General features: G+C 41.5%; 1 long non-coding RNA gene across 1 annotated transcript; it reads left to right on the plus strand.

Moving 5' to 3' along the window:
- Positions 1 to 1,125: 1,125 nt before the first annotated feature.
- On the plus strand, positions 1,126 to 16,213 carry LOC141057201 (uncharacterized). Its single transcript, XR_012221999.1, has 3 exons — positions 1,126 to 2,683; positions 15,789 to 15,958; positions 16,100 to 16,213. It is a non-coding gene; the product is annotated as an uncharacterized lncRNA (long non-coding RNA).
- Positions 16,214 to 17,696: the final 1,483 nt, after the last annotated feature.

The raw sequence follows: 17,696 nt of genomic DNA on the forward strand, positions 1-17,696 counted from the left end.
AAAAAAGAGGGGGAGAAGCCAGCGCTGCTTGTGGTCAGAACGTAATACATAAAGTGTGAAAACACACATTGGTTTCTATCTGTATTCAAAAATGAGACATTTAGCAAAAAATTGATCAATTGTTTGAGCTACCCCGCCACGTCAAGGCAGTCTCGTATGGGGAGTCCTACTCTACGTTTTTTATGTTCGCTGTGCCATTGCGGCCTCCTAAATGTATAAAAGCAAGACCTCATTACATGCACACTGTACCTCAAGCATTTCAAAATCGTTCCTATGGCACCAGAGGACAAGCGCAGATAAAGGTTAGCCAGGTCCATGCAGACATTTCAGGTCCAACCTCCACACTGCCTGACCAGCACCACAGATAAAGGACGATCCAGGCCCAGATACAGGTGCGTAATCAAATAAAGCCTAGGGCAGGGCAGGGCCGCTGTTAATGTGAACAGCAGCCTAGATCAATCACTAAGAAAACAGAAAGAATAGCGTACATGACCCAGCGCGCACGGCTACAGTGGTGGTCAGCCACAAAACCAATATCAAGAAAAAAGAGGGGGAGAAGCCAGCGCTGCTTGTGGTCAGAACGTAATACATAAAGTGTGAAAACACACATTGGTTTCTATCTGTATTCAAAAATGAGACATTTAGCAAAAAATTGATCAATTGTTTGAGCTACCCCGCCACGTCAAGGCAGTCTCGTATGGGGAGTCCTACTCTACGTTTTTTATGTTCGCTGTGCCATTGCGGCCTCCTAAATGTATAAAAGCAAGACCTCATTACATGCACACTGTACCTCAAGCATTTCAAAATCGTTCCTATGGCACCAGAGGACAAGCGCAGATAAAGGTTAGCCAGGTCCATGCAGACATTTCAGGTCCAACCTCCACACTGCCTGACCAGCACCACAGATAAAGGACGATCCAGGCCCAGATACAGGTGCGTAATCAAATAAAGCCTAGGGCAGGGCAGGGCCGCTGTTAATGTGAACAGCAGCCTGGATCAATCACTAAGAAAACAGAAAGAATAGCGTACATGACCCAGCGCGCACGGCTACAGTGGTGGTCAGCCACAAAACCAATATCAAGAAAAAAGAGGGGGAGAAGCCAGCGCTGCTATGGCACAGCGAACATAAAAAACGTAGAGTAGGACTCCCCATACGAGACTGCCTTGACGTGGCGGGGTAGCTCAAACAATTGATCAATTTTTTGCTAAATGTCTCATTTTTGAATACAGATAGAAACCAATGTGTGTTTTCACACTTTATGTATTACGTTCTGACCACAAGCAGCGCTGGCTTCTCCCCCTCTTTTTTCTTGATATTGGTTTTGTGGCTGACCACCACTGTAGCCGTGCGCGCTGGGTCATGTACGCTATTCTTTCTGTTTTCTTAGTGATTGATCTAGGCTGCTGTTCACATTAACAGCGGCCCTGCCCTGCCCTAGGCTTTATTTGATTACGCACCTGTATCTGGGCCTGGATCGTCCTTTATCTGTGGTGCTGGTCAGGCAGTGTGGAGGTTGGACCTGAAATGTCTGCATGGACCTGGCTAACCTTTATCTGCGCTTGTCCTCTGGTGCCATAGGAACGATTTTGAAATGCTTGAGGTACAGTGTGCATGTAATGAGGTCTTGCTTTTATACATTTAGGAGGCCGCAATGGCACAGCGAACATAAAAAACGTAGAGTAGGACTCCCCATACGAGACTGCCTTGACGTGGCGGGGTAGCTCAAACAATTGATCAATTTTTTGCTAAATGTCTCATTTTTGAATACAGATAGAAACCAATGTGTGTTTTCACACTTTATGTATTACGTTCTGACCACAAGCAGCGCTGGCTTCTCCCCCTCTTTTTTCTTGATATTGGTTTTGTGGCTGACCACCACTGTAGCCGTGCGCGCTGGGTCATGTACGCTATTCTTTCTGTTTTCTTAGTGATTGATCTAGGCTGCTGTTCACATTAACATCGGCCCTGCCCTGCCCTAGGCTTTATTTGATTACGCACCTGTATCTGGGCCTGGATCGTCCTTTATCTGTGGTGCTGGTCAGGCAGTGTGGAGGTTGGACCTGAAATGTCTGCATGGACCTGGCTAACCTTTATCTGCGCTTGTCCTCTGGTGCCATAGGAACGATTTTGAAATGCTTGAGGTACAGTGTGCATGTAATGAGGTCTTGCTTTTATACATTTAGGAGGCCGCAATGGCACAGCGAACATAAAAAACGTAGAGTAGGACTCCCCATACGAGACTGCCTTGACGTGGCGGGGTAGCTCAAACAATTGATCAATTTTTTGCTAAATGTCTCATTTTTGAATACAGATAGAAACCAATGTGTGTTTTCACACTTTATGTATTATGTTCTGACCACAAGCAGCGCTGGCTTCTCCCCCTCTTTTTTCTTGATATTGGTTTTGTGGCTGACCACCACTGTAGCCGTGCGCGCTGGGTCATGTACGCTATTCTTTCTGTTTTCTTAGTGATTGATCTAGGCTGCTGTTCACATTAACAGCGGCCCTGCCCTGCCCTAGACTTTATTTGATTACGCACCTGTATCTGGGCCTGGATCGTCCTTTATCTGTGGTGCTGGTCAGGCAGTGTGGAGGTTGGACCTGAAATGTCTGCATGGACCTGGCTAACCTTTATCTGCGCTTGTCCTCTGGTGCCATAGGAACGATTTTGAAATGCTTGAGGTACAGTGTGCATGTAATGAGGTCTTGCTTTTATACATTTAGGAGGCCGCAATGGCACAGCGAACATAAAAAACGTAGAGTAGGACTCCCCATACGAGACTGCCTTGACGTGGCGGGGTAGCTCAAACAATTGATCAATTTTTTGCTAAATGTCTCATTTTTGAATACAGATAGAAACCAATGTGTGTTTTCACACTTTATGTATTACGTTCTGACCACAAGCAGCGCTGGCTTCTCCCCCTCTTTTTTCTTGACAGCCTCCACAGTATACCGCACTTCCAAGCAATACACTTTACTTAGCTTCCCTTGTCGGCCCTCCGTTTCCAGAGCCACTTCTCACACCGTACTTTATGCTAGGGACGTGTCTGCACACACCCTCCCCTCCTCACATGTCGACGCTCCTGACAGGTCCGTCACTGTGGCCGCCTTAGGCCCGTAAACCAACAGCGCTTCCACTGATCAGTCGTCATGTCAAATACGGTGTCTCACACCCAGTGCCTCGTCCCTTCTGCGGTTCTTCCTGTCAGGACCACCCCCCTGACGTTCTCTCTCCTCAGTCCCCCTGGTTTAGATTCTCCTCACAGCGCACAGACTGTTGCAGTCCTCCTGTCACTGGAGCTCCCCCTGGGGACTGGAACCTTCTGGAACCCTCCCTCAGTATTTATAGCTCTCCCGGTCCCCTGTCACTGTAACCACGCCCCCATGACCAACGGTTTCTAAAGCCCTAAGCTGTTGTCAAGTCCTTTGCTCACACTCCTCCCTGCCATCTAATGGTCAACCCAAGGTACTGCACGTCCACTACACTTTCCTAGCTGTTTCCCCACTGTAATAACTGACACCTACGTACACTGTGCAAACCTTTCCTTCTTCACTCTGACTAGTCCGTCCGTCCGTCAGGCCACCTTCCCTACATATTGTGTGTAAAATTCTTTTATGCTTTTTTTGTTAAAAAAATGAATTTGTATTACTGTATACAGTTTGGACTTAAACTCCATGATTTTTGTAGGATTTAAGCTATTGGGAGTGTTCAATTATATCTTTTACTGGTCTTTCACTATGGCATAGGACCAGTCATGATATTGTAGTTACCATGTTTCAGCAGAATCTTACTCTCTTTTTGGAAGGCAATGCAGGACACATTATACTGTATGAAAGATTATGTTGGGCCGTTATACTGTATGGAAAACAATATAGGGCCCATTATACTGTATGAAGCAAAATTCAGAGCCAATTATACAGCATGGAGAAGTGTGTGGAACACTAATACTGTACAGTGGACAATGTAGGTCCATTATTCTATATGGAAGGCAATGCATGGTCCACTATTCTGTATGGAAGAATGTGCGGAGTCATTATACTGTTTGGAAGGTAGTGCATGGCCCATATGGAGGACTATGTGGGTTCGTTATTCTATATGGAAGGCAATCCAGGGCCCATTACTCTGCACGGAGGGCGATGCAAGGCCTATTATACTCTATGGAGGATTATGTGGGGCCATTATACTGTTTGAAGAACTATATGGGGCCATTATACTGTATGGAGGACTATATGATGCTCATTATACTGTGTGGAGGTCACAGTTGAGGAATCATACTGTGATGGGGTCACAATTGGTTGCCGAGAGGGAGGGTACAGTAGTATTATCATACCGAGCATGGCGGAATACTGTGGAGTAATTCATTGTGGGGGCATCTAAAAGTGTTTGGCGGACACTTTTTTGGCATCCTACTTTGTTATCTGTATTATTGAAGGTTTTTATCCTTTGCTATTACATATATAAATTTGGCCTTTGGGACATACGATTTTACTGCTCTTGCATAACAAATTATAATATTCCAGGGTGACTCATTTGTATTTAGGTGTTTAGTTTATTCTAGATCTATTAATTAAAATGTATTTTACTTGTGGGACAACCCCTTGACGTTCGTTTCCTTATGAAAAGGTTAATCGATATATATATTGATGATAAAGAAAAACATCCTCAATTGTAGTTTTTAATTTTGGCCCTCTGTCTTTTTGAGTTTGAAATCCTTGGTCTAAATGTAGTGTAAGGACCCTATACAGATCAGAAAGGCCATAATTGTACTCCATTTCTTAAAATATTTTGCCAACATGAAATAGGCCTAGATCACTATAAAACATTTTCTATTCTTAATTTCTCTTTCTTTCTTTTCTTGTGCTTTTTAAGAAAACACCTTTAGTGTCCAATTAGAAGGGTTTTAACATTCTTTAAGAGGCCACGGTCAGTAAGTAATTCAAAGTGTCCTACTTTCACCATATAGTACACCAAATTCTAATTACACAAAAGTAAAAGGATTGAAAGGCTGTTTTACCTTGCATGTGTCACAATAACTCAACATCAAATTCATAAGCCAGCAGATAGGAAATATATTTTGTCACAAGGGAAAGGAGAATCATGACAATAGCAAGTTGTTTTTTATATGCCAGGGCAAAAGATTAAAGAGCCGGGAATTATGTAAGTAAAAGCATAATCTATGTTTTCTTCATGCATGGATTTCCCAGTGTGTAAGCGTTTTCAGACCATACCTGCTCAGCGTCAAAGTGTGAAATCTGGAGGCAGCAGGTACTTTTTTCTGCCAGTAGTAAAATCACTTGATGTAACAAGAAAAATCAGAGCAGAACAAAGTAAAAGGAGTTCGAGGAAATGTGCTGAGAAGGGATCAGAACTGAAATATTGTTTCTTTTTATCTACAATATATTAAGGGAATGTCCACCTATCAATACTGTGTCAGCTTTATATGCAACACTACGTTCAGATCTAGTTCTTAGTAGCAGTTGTAGTTGAAGTTTTTCATTAAATGTAGAGCTCTAAATTATCTGTAAAGAAATAGCATTAAAGTAGCAATTCAGCATTTTTTTCACATAGCCTCTAATTAGGGCCATATTTGCCACTTGGCACCTGAGGGCAAGGGCCTATGGCGGCAAGTTGCAGGAGGCAGCGACACCATGAGAGTGATTTTTTTTTTAATTTCTCCCTTCCTTCTCACTGTATACCAAGTACCAAAACCTGCATTTTTTTCTAAGAGGGGTTGGGAGTTTGAGATGTAAGTGCCCTTTCAGCATAGACAAAGAAAGGCTCACCAGCTTCCTGCCCGGACAGAGGACATAAATCCTCCTGGTGAAAGACTCCTGATGATGCCCGTGTGACTCATGTGGGAGGAGCAATCATAAAGATTGCAGGAAGAAATAATCTGGGAACAGGGGTACATGGAGTGGAAGCTCTATGTGGGGAACATGGGGGTGCAAGCTGTATGTGGGGTACATGTGGATGCAAGCTGTGTGGGAGTACATGTGGTACAGACTATATGTGGGGTACATTTGGTTCAGACTGTATGTGGGGTACATGTGGGGCAGACTATGTGGGGAACATGGTGGTGGAAGTTGTATGTGGGGTACTTGGGGTGCAAGCTGTGTGTGGTGTACACGGTGTGCAGACTATATGTGGAGTACATGGGGCTGCAAGCTGTATGTGGGGAACATGGAGGTGAAGACTATATGTGGTGTACATGGGGTGCAGACTACATGTGGGGTACATGGGGTGGAAGCTGTATATGTGGTATAAGGGGGTGCATACTGTATGTGGGGTATACGGGGGTGCAATCTCTGTCAGGCACATGGGGGTGGAAGCTGTGTGTGGGGTACATTGGGGTACATGGGGGAGCAAGCTGTGTGTGGGGTACATGGGGTGCAGACTAAATGTCAGGTACATGGGGTGGAAGCTGTATGTGTCTTATACAAGGGTGCAGACTGTATGTGTGGTACCTGGGGGATGCAGACTGTATGTGGAGTACATGGCAGTGCAGGCTAAAAGTGGTGTACATGGGGGTGTTGCAAGCAGTGTGTGATACTGTCACAAAGGAGAGGAAGACACAGGAGAAGGAACACCCTTCTTAGTGGACCTGAAGTTACAAGTAAGGGTACTCTCAAACTGGCGTATAACACAGCCGAGTGCAATCTGATGTTTTAACGCTCATCCCAATGTTATATTAAGGGGCAGTGCAGACCTGAAATTGCTTTCTCATGTCGAATCGGTATGAGAAAATAATCGCAGCATGCTATGACTGGCTCGGATATTCGGATCACGCTCACCCATACAAGTCCATGGGTGTATGTGAAACATCTGACTGCACTAATGTCATCCAAGTGCAGCTGATTACCATGGACACCGGCAATGGAGAAATTACTTTTCCATCTTATCTTCACCTGTGCTCTGATTCTCTCATGCAAGAGAATTGAATCACAGTAGAATGACACTCAGATCAAACTTTGTCAGAGTTTGAGTGTCATGCTGTGTGGGGGAATAATGCAAACTATGAAACTGAGGTGGAAGATTGTGGGGGCTTAAAATACTGTGTGGGGGTGATGATAATGTATTCAGGACTGTAAGTTATTATATTGTAGGTGTCATTATTCTGTGCTTTGGGATTGTGAAGGTCATCATTCTGTGTTTGGGGGCTGTGGAAGCTAATACTGTGGCGGGTCATCATTCTGTGTTTGGGAGACTATGGAGTCCAACATTCTGTGTTTGGGTGGACTGTGGGAGATAATACTGTGGAGCTCATCACACTGTGTTTGGGGGCTGTGGAGGTCATCATTCTGTGTTTGGTAGCTATGGAAGCTAATACTGTGGAGGCTAATACTGTAATACTGTGTGGGGGGTCATCTTTCTGTGTTTGGGGAACTGTGGTCGCTAATACTGTGGGGCTCATGATTCTGTGCTTGGAGGCTGAGGAGGTCATCTTTCTGTGTTGAGGGCTATGGGAGGTAATACTGTGTGGGGGGTCATCATTCTGTGTTTGGGGGCTGTGGAAGCTAATACTGTGGGGATCATCGTTCTATGTTGCAATGCTCACTATAGGGTTGCAAATTTGGAGCTAATTTGCATAATATGTAGTGATCCAAATATTTAGGCTTAGAAGCAAATGCCAGGGGAACTGAGTGATACAAACAGCCTCTGTCCAGATACAATGTATTTGTCTCCAAAAAACTAAAGTCATTGTTTCAACTTTAAAAGTATATTTTTATACCTTTTGGGAAATTATATAAATAAGATTGATTCAAGGTGACACATTTATATCTGATACAGTCATTTCGGTTATCACAAAAGGCAGTGCCATGGCAGTGCATACACACCCTTTACATAGCCTAGCGTGAATTCGATGCGGTATGAATTACTTTCAGAACCGCAGTCAATTCGTTGGAGACATCATATACGAAATTGATTTTCTAACTTTTCACCTGACAGGTATTGTACAAAGAATGAGTTTTAATTCTGCAATTTTATTAAACAACCTGCTAAACTGGCAGAAAAACAGCAGTGATTGCACGGCAATAGTAAAGTATCTGCCTGATTGAATGACATGTGTCAGACTAAGATAAATTACCTACAATCCCCTGTTCTGTCACTCAGGTAAAGGCCATTAATCTTCGTCAAGGGTCCGTCTGGTCAGGCATCCATGACAGCACAATATCTCATAAGCATGAACACAACAATAGGAAATACTCAGAATAATACAGAATTATCATAATATATGATGACTTCCCTTCCCCCAGCTTTACTGCATGCAAAAGGGGTAGAAATATGATTAGACAGATGGAGTGCAGGTCTACAGTTTGCCAGCCAGAGAACCCCCCTGCAGTGCTCGATGAGGAGTGGAGGATCTCTGCAAACCAATCACTGAGCTGGCAGTTCAATTACATTGTAATAAAGGGACATTCATCATTCAATTAGGCACCTGTCAGCATTTTACAAAAGGGAAAACTTCAAACCTGGGACTCTTGGGGGAAAACACTACAATGAAGAAGAAGAGAAATAAATGAAAAAGGGACAAAGTCAATTACTTGGAAGACACCACATTCATATGAAAGCAAATGGACCAAGATAAATGCTGCCTCTTCATCCTATTGTAGCAGTAATGGGATACCAATAGCGTTCTTGTTACAAAAAATGCCACACTTCTTACTAATCCCAAAGCAAAGAAATTAGAATATCACATCTTTCTGATTCCACGACTGTCAACGCAACAAGTAAAATAATCCATGGATTGTTAGATTTTACTTCTCTATTACTAGAATCATAGAATCATAGAATTGTAGAGTTGGAAGGGACCTCCTGGGCCATCTGGCCCAACCCCCTGCTCAAAGCAGGATTTGCTAAATCATCCCAGTCAGATGTCTGTCCAGCCTCTGTTTGAAGACTTCCATTGAAGGAGAACTCACCACTTCTCGTGGCAGCTTGTTCCACTCATTGATCACTCTAACTGTCAAAAAGTTTTTTCTAATATCTAATCTGTGTCTCCTCCCATTCAGTTTCATCCCATTGCTTCTAGTCTTTCCTTGTGCAAATGAGAATAAAGTTGATCCTTCTACAATGTGACAGCCCTTTAGATATTTGTAGACAGCTATTAAGTCTCCTCTCAGTCTTCTCTTTTGCAAACTAAACATTCCCAAATCCTGCAACCTTTCCTCATAAGACAGGGTTTGCAGACCGGTCACCATTCTGGTCGCTCTTTTCTGAACTTGCTCCAGTTTGTTGATGTCTTTTTTAAAATGTGGTGCCCAAAACTGGACACAATATTCCAGATGAGGTCTGACCAAAGAGGAGTAGAGGGAAATAATGACTTCACGTGATCTAGACTGTACGCTTCTGTTAATACATCCTAGAATTGCATTTGCCTTTTTTGCTGCTGCATCACACTGTTGACTCATATTCAGTCTGTGATCTATTAGTATACCCAAGTCTTTTTCACATGTGCTGTTGCTTAGCCCTATTCCTCCCATTCTGTATATGCTTTTTTCATTTTTATTGCCCAGATGTAGTACTTTGCATTTTTCCCTGTTAAAAACCATTCTGTTAGTTGCTGCCCACTTCTCCAGTTTGTTTATATCTTTTTGAATCCTCTCTCTCTCTTCTCTAGTATTAGCCATCCCTCCTAGCTTTGTGTCATCAGCAAATTTAATCAGTTTACCCGCAATTCCTTCATCTAAATCATTGATAAAGATGTTGAACAATACAGGGCCCAGGACAGAGCCCTGTGGTACCCCACTTGAGACATTCTTCCAACTGGATGTGCAGCCATTTACGACCACTCTTTGGGTCCGATCACTGAGCCAGTTATGAATCCACCTAACAGTTGCCTTGTCCATTCCATACTTAGTCATTTTTTCAATAAGGATTGTATGAGATACTTTGTCAAATGCTTTGCTGAAGTCAAGATATACTATATCTACAGCATTTCCTTGATCCACCCAATCAGTGATTCCGTCATAGAAGGAAATTAAGTTAGTCTGACATGACTTATTAGTTACAAACCCATGCTGACACTGTTTAATCACTTCATTCTTATCCAGGTACTGACATACATGTTGTTTAATAATTTGTTCAAAGATCTTTCCTGGTATAGAAGTCAGACTCACCGGCCTATAGTTGCCTGGGTCCACCTTCTTCCCCTTTTTGAAGATAGGAACAACATTTGCTCTTCTCCAGTCTTCTGGCATTTCTCCTGTTCTCCAAGAATTTTCAAAGATTATGGAGAGGGGTTCAAAAATTTCTTCTGCTATCTCCTTCAGTACTCTGGGGTGTAATTCATCTGGAACTGGAGACTTGAATTCATTTAGGTTAGCTAACTGTTTCCTCACTATCTTTCTGTTTATAGATATCCTGGATTCTTCTATACCCTTAATAGGACAGTGAAGAACAGTTGATGTTACGTTTCCTTTCTGAGAGAAAACAGATGCAAAATAGGAATTTAAAAGTTCGGCCTTCTCAACATCCTGTCTTACCATTTCATCATTTTCATCCTGTAAAAATCCTATAGCATCTTTGACTTTTCTTTTACTTTTGACATATCCCCCAAATCCTTTATTATTGCTTTTGACATCTCTTGCAAGCCTCAATTCATTTTCAGCTTTAGTTAATCTGATTTGTGCCCTGCAGGTTCTGCAGACAGCATTATATTCTTCTTTAGATATGCCTCCCTCTTTCCATTTTATAAACATTTTTTTCTTCCTTTTTAGCATGTGCTTAAGTTCTGTGTTCATCCATCCTGGTTTCCTTAAATGCTTCCTATTCTTCCCTCTTTTCAGAATTGTTAACAATTGTGCTTTGAGAATTTCATTTTTCAAGATTTCCCATCCTTCCTGGACATTTTTGTCTTTAAGGATATCCAGCCATCGGATCCCTCCAATTCTCTTTCTGAATCCCTTAAAATCTGCCTTTCTGAAATCTAACCTTGACGTCTGAGTCTTCACAGGTCTTCCTCCTCTAGTTATCCAAAATTCTAAAATAGCATGGTCGCTACCTCCTAGGGTCCCAGCCACTTTTACCTCCTCAACCATTTCCTCCCTGTTTATAAGGATTAGATCCAAGGTAGCAGTTCCCCTTGTTTTCTCCCCTACCTTTTGGAAGATAAAGTTGTCAGCAAGAGAGGATAAGAATTTCCTTGACCTGTTAGTTTTGCCAGAGAGAGATTCCCAACAAATGTCTGGATAGTTGAAATCTCCCATAACAACTATGTCAGATTTTTTTACTAGATTTTTACATTATTCAATGGATATTTACTGAATTGACACATTTTGCCCCCCCCCCCTCAATTTATTAGTTTTTAAATACTTTTTTTTGTTTTGCTGTATTTGCTCGGGCACATTAAAAATGACTCATCGTGCTTGATGAATTTGCTTTCAAATATAAAGAAGCTTTTTGCGTTTATACTTTTGTTTTATCTGCACACTGAGTAAAATGTTGCACAACACTTTTAGTAAATTTTAAAATGTTGCATTTTAGTCTTTCTATTGCCTCACCAAAAAATAATACTTTGTACTACGCTAGGGTACTGGAGTAAAATTTTGGAAAAAAAAATTGCAACATTTTGAAAAGTCACAGATTTAACTAAGTAAACTTAATGGGAACCTGCCATCAGGTTTTCCCAATATAAAATAAGGCCACCAATTTTAAGTCCCCTTTTACAATATTCTATCATGCTTTATGTAAGTTCCTAATCCCCTATGTATAACAGAAAAAATACCTTTTAATACCCCCCATACAATGTGGTCTCATCTGGTCCGATGGGCATCACTGGTCTTGTGTCAGCGCCTCTGCTCTTGTCGCAAACACCATCCCCCGCTTACTACCTGTGTCCTACATCATCCACACAGTGTCCCACCAACCACACTCCTGTGCAGGTGTACTTTGCCCTGCCCTGCTAAGGGCAGAGAGAAGTAGTGTATTGTGGATGCACCAAGACAGGCCAAAGAGTGCCGATGACCCATAAGTAATGCTGGCACATGGGCACTACATGGGCACAAAGCAGAGAAAATTACACCTGTGCAATAGCATGATTGTGGGAGGCTGTGGGGCTGATGTAGGACACGTCATCCACATGAAGCAGGACAGGAGGATGGCAATTGCGATGAGAGAGGAGGTGATGCCATAGCAAGACCGGCAACGTTCATCAGACCGAACTGCACTGTATGGGGGACAATAAAAGGTATTTTTTCTGTATGTGATTAGAAACTCCCATGCAGCTTACTGTAAAAGAGGCCTTAAAGGTGATGGCCATACCTTATATTGGGAAAACCTGGTGACAGTTTCCCTTTAATTGAAAAAAGGAACAAATTAAGTAATGAGTAAGGCACAAATTAATTAGTCACTAATAGCACCATTTTTACTCCAGAAAAATAGGTGCACAATCAATGAGGAATCAATCATTTATCTTTGGGTTTTTTTGTCTTCCTCCTTTTGGCTCACTATGTTATAAGTTGAGATGAAGAAAATTTTAAAAAAATAATAAGAGTCTCGCAAACAGCACACAAAACTTTAACCCAGGATATATATCAAATTTCACTGCATTTACCTTCACGAAAAAGAACCTGAACTGTATTATCAGACATAGCCCATGATAAAGCCTATTACTGTTTCTGAAACAAAAAAATTTGACTTTTTTTACTAATGCTGTACAGCGCCTTCAATTTGTTTTCTTCTAAACATTTCATTTAGCATCAATGGTCGACTTGCTAGGAAAAAGGCAAGTTTTTTTAGTATGACATATTTTAATGACACAGTTTTTTGTTTTTACAATGTAATAATCATCAAAAATGATAACTATTATTAGATCCACAGTTACCTTTCTGGTGGGAAATAATGAATTCTCGCTATCTTACAGTAATTTTGGTTGACTTGCCACCATTACAGAAATTCAACAAGTTATTTTGCCCGTTTTACTTATCATTGGAAATACAGTTAATTAATTATAGGATTGGTTCAAAAGTGTTGCATATGTAAAGGCTAATAAATAAAAAATAATGTTTTTTATCTACTTTTATCAATAAAGCACAGTAGACTCATTTGATATCATTCTTATATGAATTCCTTCTTCCTCCAGAAATGTCATTATGGTCATGTGGAGAGCTCTACTATTGATCTGTGTTATATGGATCCTTTATATTGGACTCATAGAAATCTATAAGCCCTATTATTCCTCTGTGCGTATTATTCTATGTGTGGTGATAAAAAAAATTGCTAGCAACCATTAGTGCCAAGGATATATGAAATACATCATGCATTATTGGGTCTAAAACTTAGATCACAGTAACATGTTAAAGTCTAGAATATCAGCTGTCAAATGACACTAAGTGGAGTAGGTCTTAAAGAAGCTTCCTGGTATAGCCATCTTAGGATAAGTCCTGTTTTTTCCTCACCATTGATGATTTGTATAGTTCCTGTATGGCTCAAATAAACTCTGGTTTCTCCCACACATTTCTGATTGCTGTTACTTCTGCTGGAGTCGAACAAATCTGCAACACTTGAGGGTGTCTATCAGAACAGATAGGAGGAAATGACAAGCACACGGCCTTGTAAGAAATATTGCCCCTATAAAATTCCCACTGTTAGGGCTAGCTCACATTTGCGCATAAAGAATAGGTCTGATGTTGCTTCTGAAAAGTAGGACGATTGTCATGCGAGCACAATGTGATTTTTCTCACCTAGTCTCCATATGACATCAGTAGGAGATGCATATGCAATGCGTTTCTAACATCATCTTTTACATACTGTAATTCTCTATGTAATTAAAAGCTAGTTTTCTAACTAATAAAGCAATCTTAGATAGATGATAGAAAGATATTCTACACATATTAGAGATATAGGATAGATAGAATAGATAAATAAAATAGATAAATGTCAAGCTGACATATAATTTCACAAACCCTCTGCATACAATAAACTTTCATCCTTTAGTGCCTTTCATGAGGCAGTAAAGGGTGCTTAGCATTATTTAAGATAGTAAATAAATAATAATAAAAAATATGGGCTTCCCCCTATTTTTTATAACCAGCAAAGGTAAAGCAGACAGCTGCGAGCTGATATTATCCGGCTGAATTCTGATGCTTTGCCAGGCTCTTCCTGATTGTCCTGGTGCAGTGGCAATTGGGGTAATGATAAATAGGGTGGATGACAGCTGTGATTTCTCAAAAATCACAGCTGCTATCAAGCCCTGGGGTTAGTAATGGAAAAGGGGTCTATCAGACACCCCATTACTAACTCAATTGTTAGGAACGGTGGAACGCACTAAATAAAAATAAATTATAAAGTGCGTTCTCAGCTCGGGGTCCACCATGCAGTAGGTGTAAACACTTCTGCTAAGTAGTGACAGACGAGCAATATGGCGGAAATGCGCACGCGGGTTGAACGTCACCCAAGTGCGCTAAGCAATCTCTGTTTGCTCACAGAGATGTCAGCACTCAGCAGAGGTAAACACAAAAGGCTGAGCCTGTTAGTGTCACAGGTCTCAGGTAAATGCACACACGGTATCTGGTCACAGGAACAGGACCAAAGACAGAGGAGCTGCGTCCGTCTAGACCTACTGTGCGTGCGGCATCGCTACTGCGGACGCCAAAGAGGGCTGCAACTGCAGCGTGGCGTAGGACACTGTCGCTAGTCGACAAAGCAAGGAAGCAGGTGCAATGTCGGACGCTAGCACTGTGGATGATGCTGTAGTGGCTTGAGGCTTGCCACTCGCTGGTTCTGACTCTAACCTAAGTCCCTGTACAAATTCGTAATATCAGAGGGAAGGTATCTTAATGAGTCATTCGCAGGTTCATACATCCATCATCATTCACACAGTAGCAACTAGAGACTATACTAGCGCATGGCCAAACGGTCATGCGCGCTTTTTATAGCCAGGACCTTCCGGAAGCTTCCAGATCTCCGAGATGGACCAATGAGATCTGGAGCAGGACCTGGGCACATGACTCCCCATCTCCAATGGGAAATCGTCTCATGAGCATGCCCAGTAGGAGAACAGAGGAAGTTAGTCTCTGGAGTGATCTGCTGCAAAGCAATCTCCTCTGCGGTAGATAGACAGAAGGAGACTGCAGAATGTGAGGCTCTGGACTCCTGCAGAGCAGATGCAGAAACCTGACGCCTAACACCCAATAATTAAAAATAATAGAACAGAAATAAAAACTTTATTTGAATAAAGAATAATAAAGGGGAACTTTTTATTAATATATAAACTGGCCCAAAATAGCATGTTTGCCTGACTTAGTAACCCCAATTTCATAAGGTAAATGCTAGCTCTCCTACGATGAATATCAACGGTGTTTATGGGATATTAGGATACTAAGGCAGTAATAGATAGCCTATTAGGGTACAGGGAGCTTATATAATGGTCACGTTAAGATAAAATATATAGTATTTAGGGCAGGGTAAAAGCATTTACTTGGTGATTTTCATGCTTTGAACACTAATAGCATGAAGTTTATTCCATTTATAACATTTATAAGGTGATATGTCTGTTGGTTACCATAAGAATGCTGTATGTGAGCAGTGCTTTAAGACGATACATGTCTGAAGTTCAATCACACACATTTTATGTGTATGCCTATTCTACATAAAGTGCTGATTTAAGAGGTGCAATCACATTTGTAGAGTACATGTGATTGGGACCAGCGTTGCGGTGGGGTTAAAAAGGAAATAACAATGATCAAGGTCCATGGCCATAGTCACAATATTATAAGATACACTGAAATATAGCACAAGAGTTCTTTACATTACAAGGTAATCTGTTCCTTTTCTTTCCTCCTGTAGTGCCGGCGGTTCGGGGAGACCTTGTGTAAATTATCTGATGCCGCTAACAGGTCGATGCTTCTGGTAGAGGTTGCTAAATCAGTACCGGATTTTGGAGCGTTGCCCTGGCCGATGACAGACACTCCATACAGCTCTTCCGGTGGTTAGCAAACAGGACCTTTGTGACGTAGGTCAGTCATGTGGTAGAATCCGGTGTGAGACATTGAGAGGACCAAATTGCATTCAAAGCATTTCGTAAATCAAGAGGTTTCCTTCATTGGGGATGGTCCTTTGTAAATGCTACTTTAAATATAATTGATAATGTCTTTCAGGTGTCAATCATTGGAATGCAAATGCCACTTCACTATTCACGCCTCTTGGTCTCAGGGTGTCTAATTTAACCTCCAGTGACCTCCTGCTCGTGACATTTGTTTAATAATAAAGCCTCCCTTATGCCAGTGCTTGTGAATAATTTGTTTGCTTGCTAGTTCTATGCCCTCTGTTATGCCCTCATGGTTTTCTAAAATAATCTTTGAAAGGGGATGGCCATGAAATTTTGTATTTATGGCCATCCCCTTTCAAAGCACCACTGATATAAGATAGCAATTCTAACCACTGAGCCACCACAATGCCCAGCAAGATCACATTTGTATATTATTATCATCCTAATGACTTTTTAAAGACTTTCACTGTCACAACAAGGTCACAGCAGCATCCAAAGCTACAACAATAACAGAAGGAAAGAAATGAGGCTGAATACTGAAATACTGTATATGCACAAAATGATGTTTTTATTGAAAAACACTAATGAATAAATAATTCATAGACTGGGGTTTTTATTAAAATTGCCATCCATGTTCATTAAATACCCTTCTAGGCTTGTCTTTAGAAGGTCCCCCCTGTGTTTTGATTAGGAACCATGTGGTTTTCCTAGATGTCAAAACTTGGAAGTCTTTAGTTGTCTTAACCACCTTCTAAGCAGGAAAATCTTCTGACCAGCATATTCTGAAAGCGAGCAGTATTCCCTCTACACTCATCACTGGTCCCTAACCATGACAGCCAGAGCTAGTAAATAATATATCAAGATAAATGATAATTGCTCTGTTTAAAGTGTCTCTTAATGAGCATCATCAATTAAAAATTAATATTGCAAAGACTGTATTCATAGCCGTTCTGTACCAAACATAGCAGCAGGTATCGTATTACAGATATGAGAAACAATTTCTCCTTATACATGGATATAACCAAAGCAAATATATCAAGCAAACACTAATTTAGTCGTCTTTTTTTCCTTCCAACTTATTTTCTTCAGTAGTGTAGGTAATCACAATGCTGAAATAGCTTGACTCTTCATAGTAAAACATCATCCAATTATACTTTAAATTGTAAGTCCCCAATCTGCTCTGCATAGCACAAAAAAGACCTTTCATTATACTCACATACAGTGTATGCAGTTCGATGGGCGTCTCCGATCTTAAACTGGCGCCTACTCTGTTCTAACGATCGGAGTCCTCCTTCCCTGCTCCCTGTGGATGATGCATCCTACGTCATCAACAGTGTCCCCCATCATGCTCCGGCACAGGCACACTTCTTACTGCTCTGCTGAGGGTAGAGCAAAGAACTGTAGTGCGCATGCACAGGCTTTACTTCCTAGTTATTGGTTGGTGTTCTTTGGCTTTCACCAGCGCATGAGTATTACAGTACTTTGCTCTGCCGAGCAGTAAGAAGTGTGCCTCTGCAGAAGCACCATGGGGGACACTATTGATGCTGTCGCATGTGCCATCCACACCCATCATAAGAAGAGAGAAGACTCTGGTTCAATATCAGAGACGCCCTTCTGTCTGGACTGTGAAATCTGATGATATAATAAAAAATCTTTTTTGTGCAATGCAGAGGGGATTGGGGACTTACATACAGCTTACTAGGATG

The sequence above is a fragment of the Dendrobates tinctorius genome, unplaced genomic scaffold (assembly GCF_039654945.1).
Source record: "Dendrobates tinctorius isolate UK_male_01 unplaced genomic scaffold, ASM3965494v1 ptg000203l, whole genome shotgun sequence".
NCBI classification, from domain to species: Eukaryota; Metazoa; Chordata; class Amphibia; order Anura; family Dendrobatidae; genus Dendrobates; species Dendrobates tinctorius.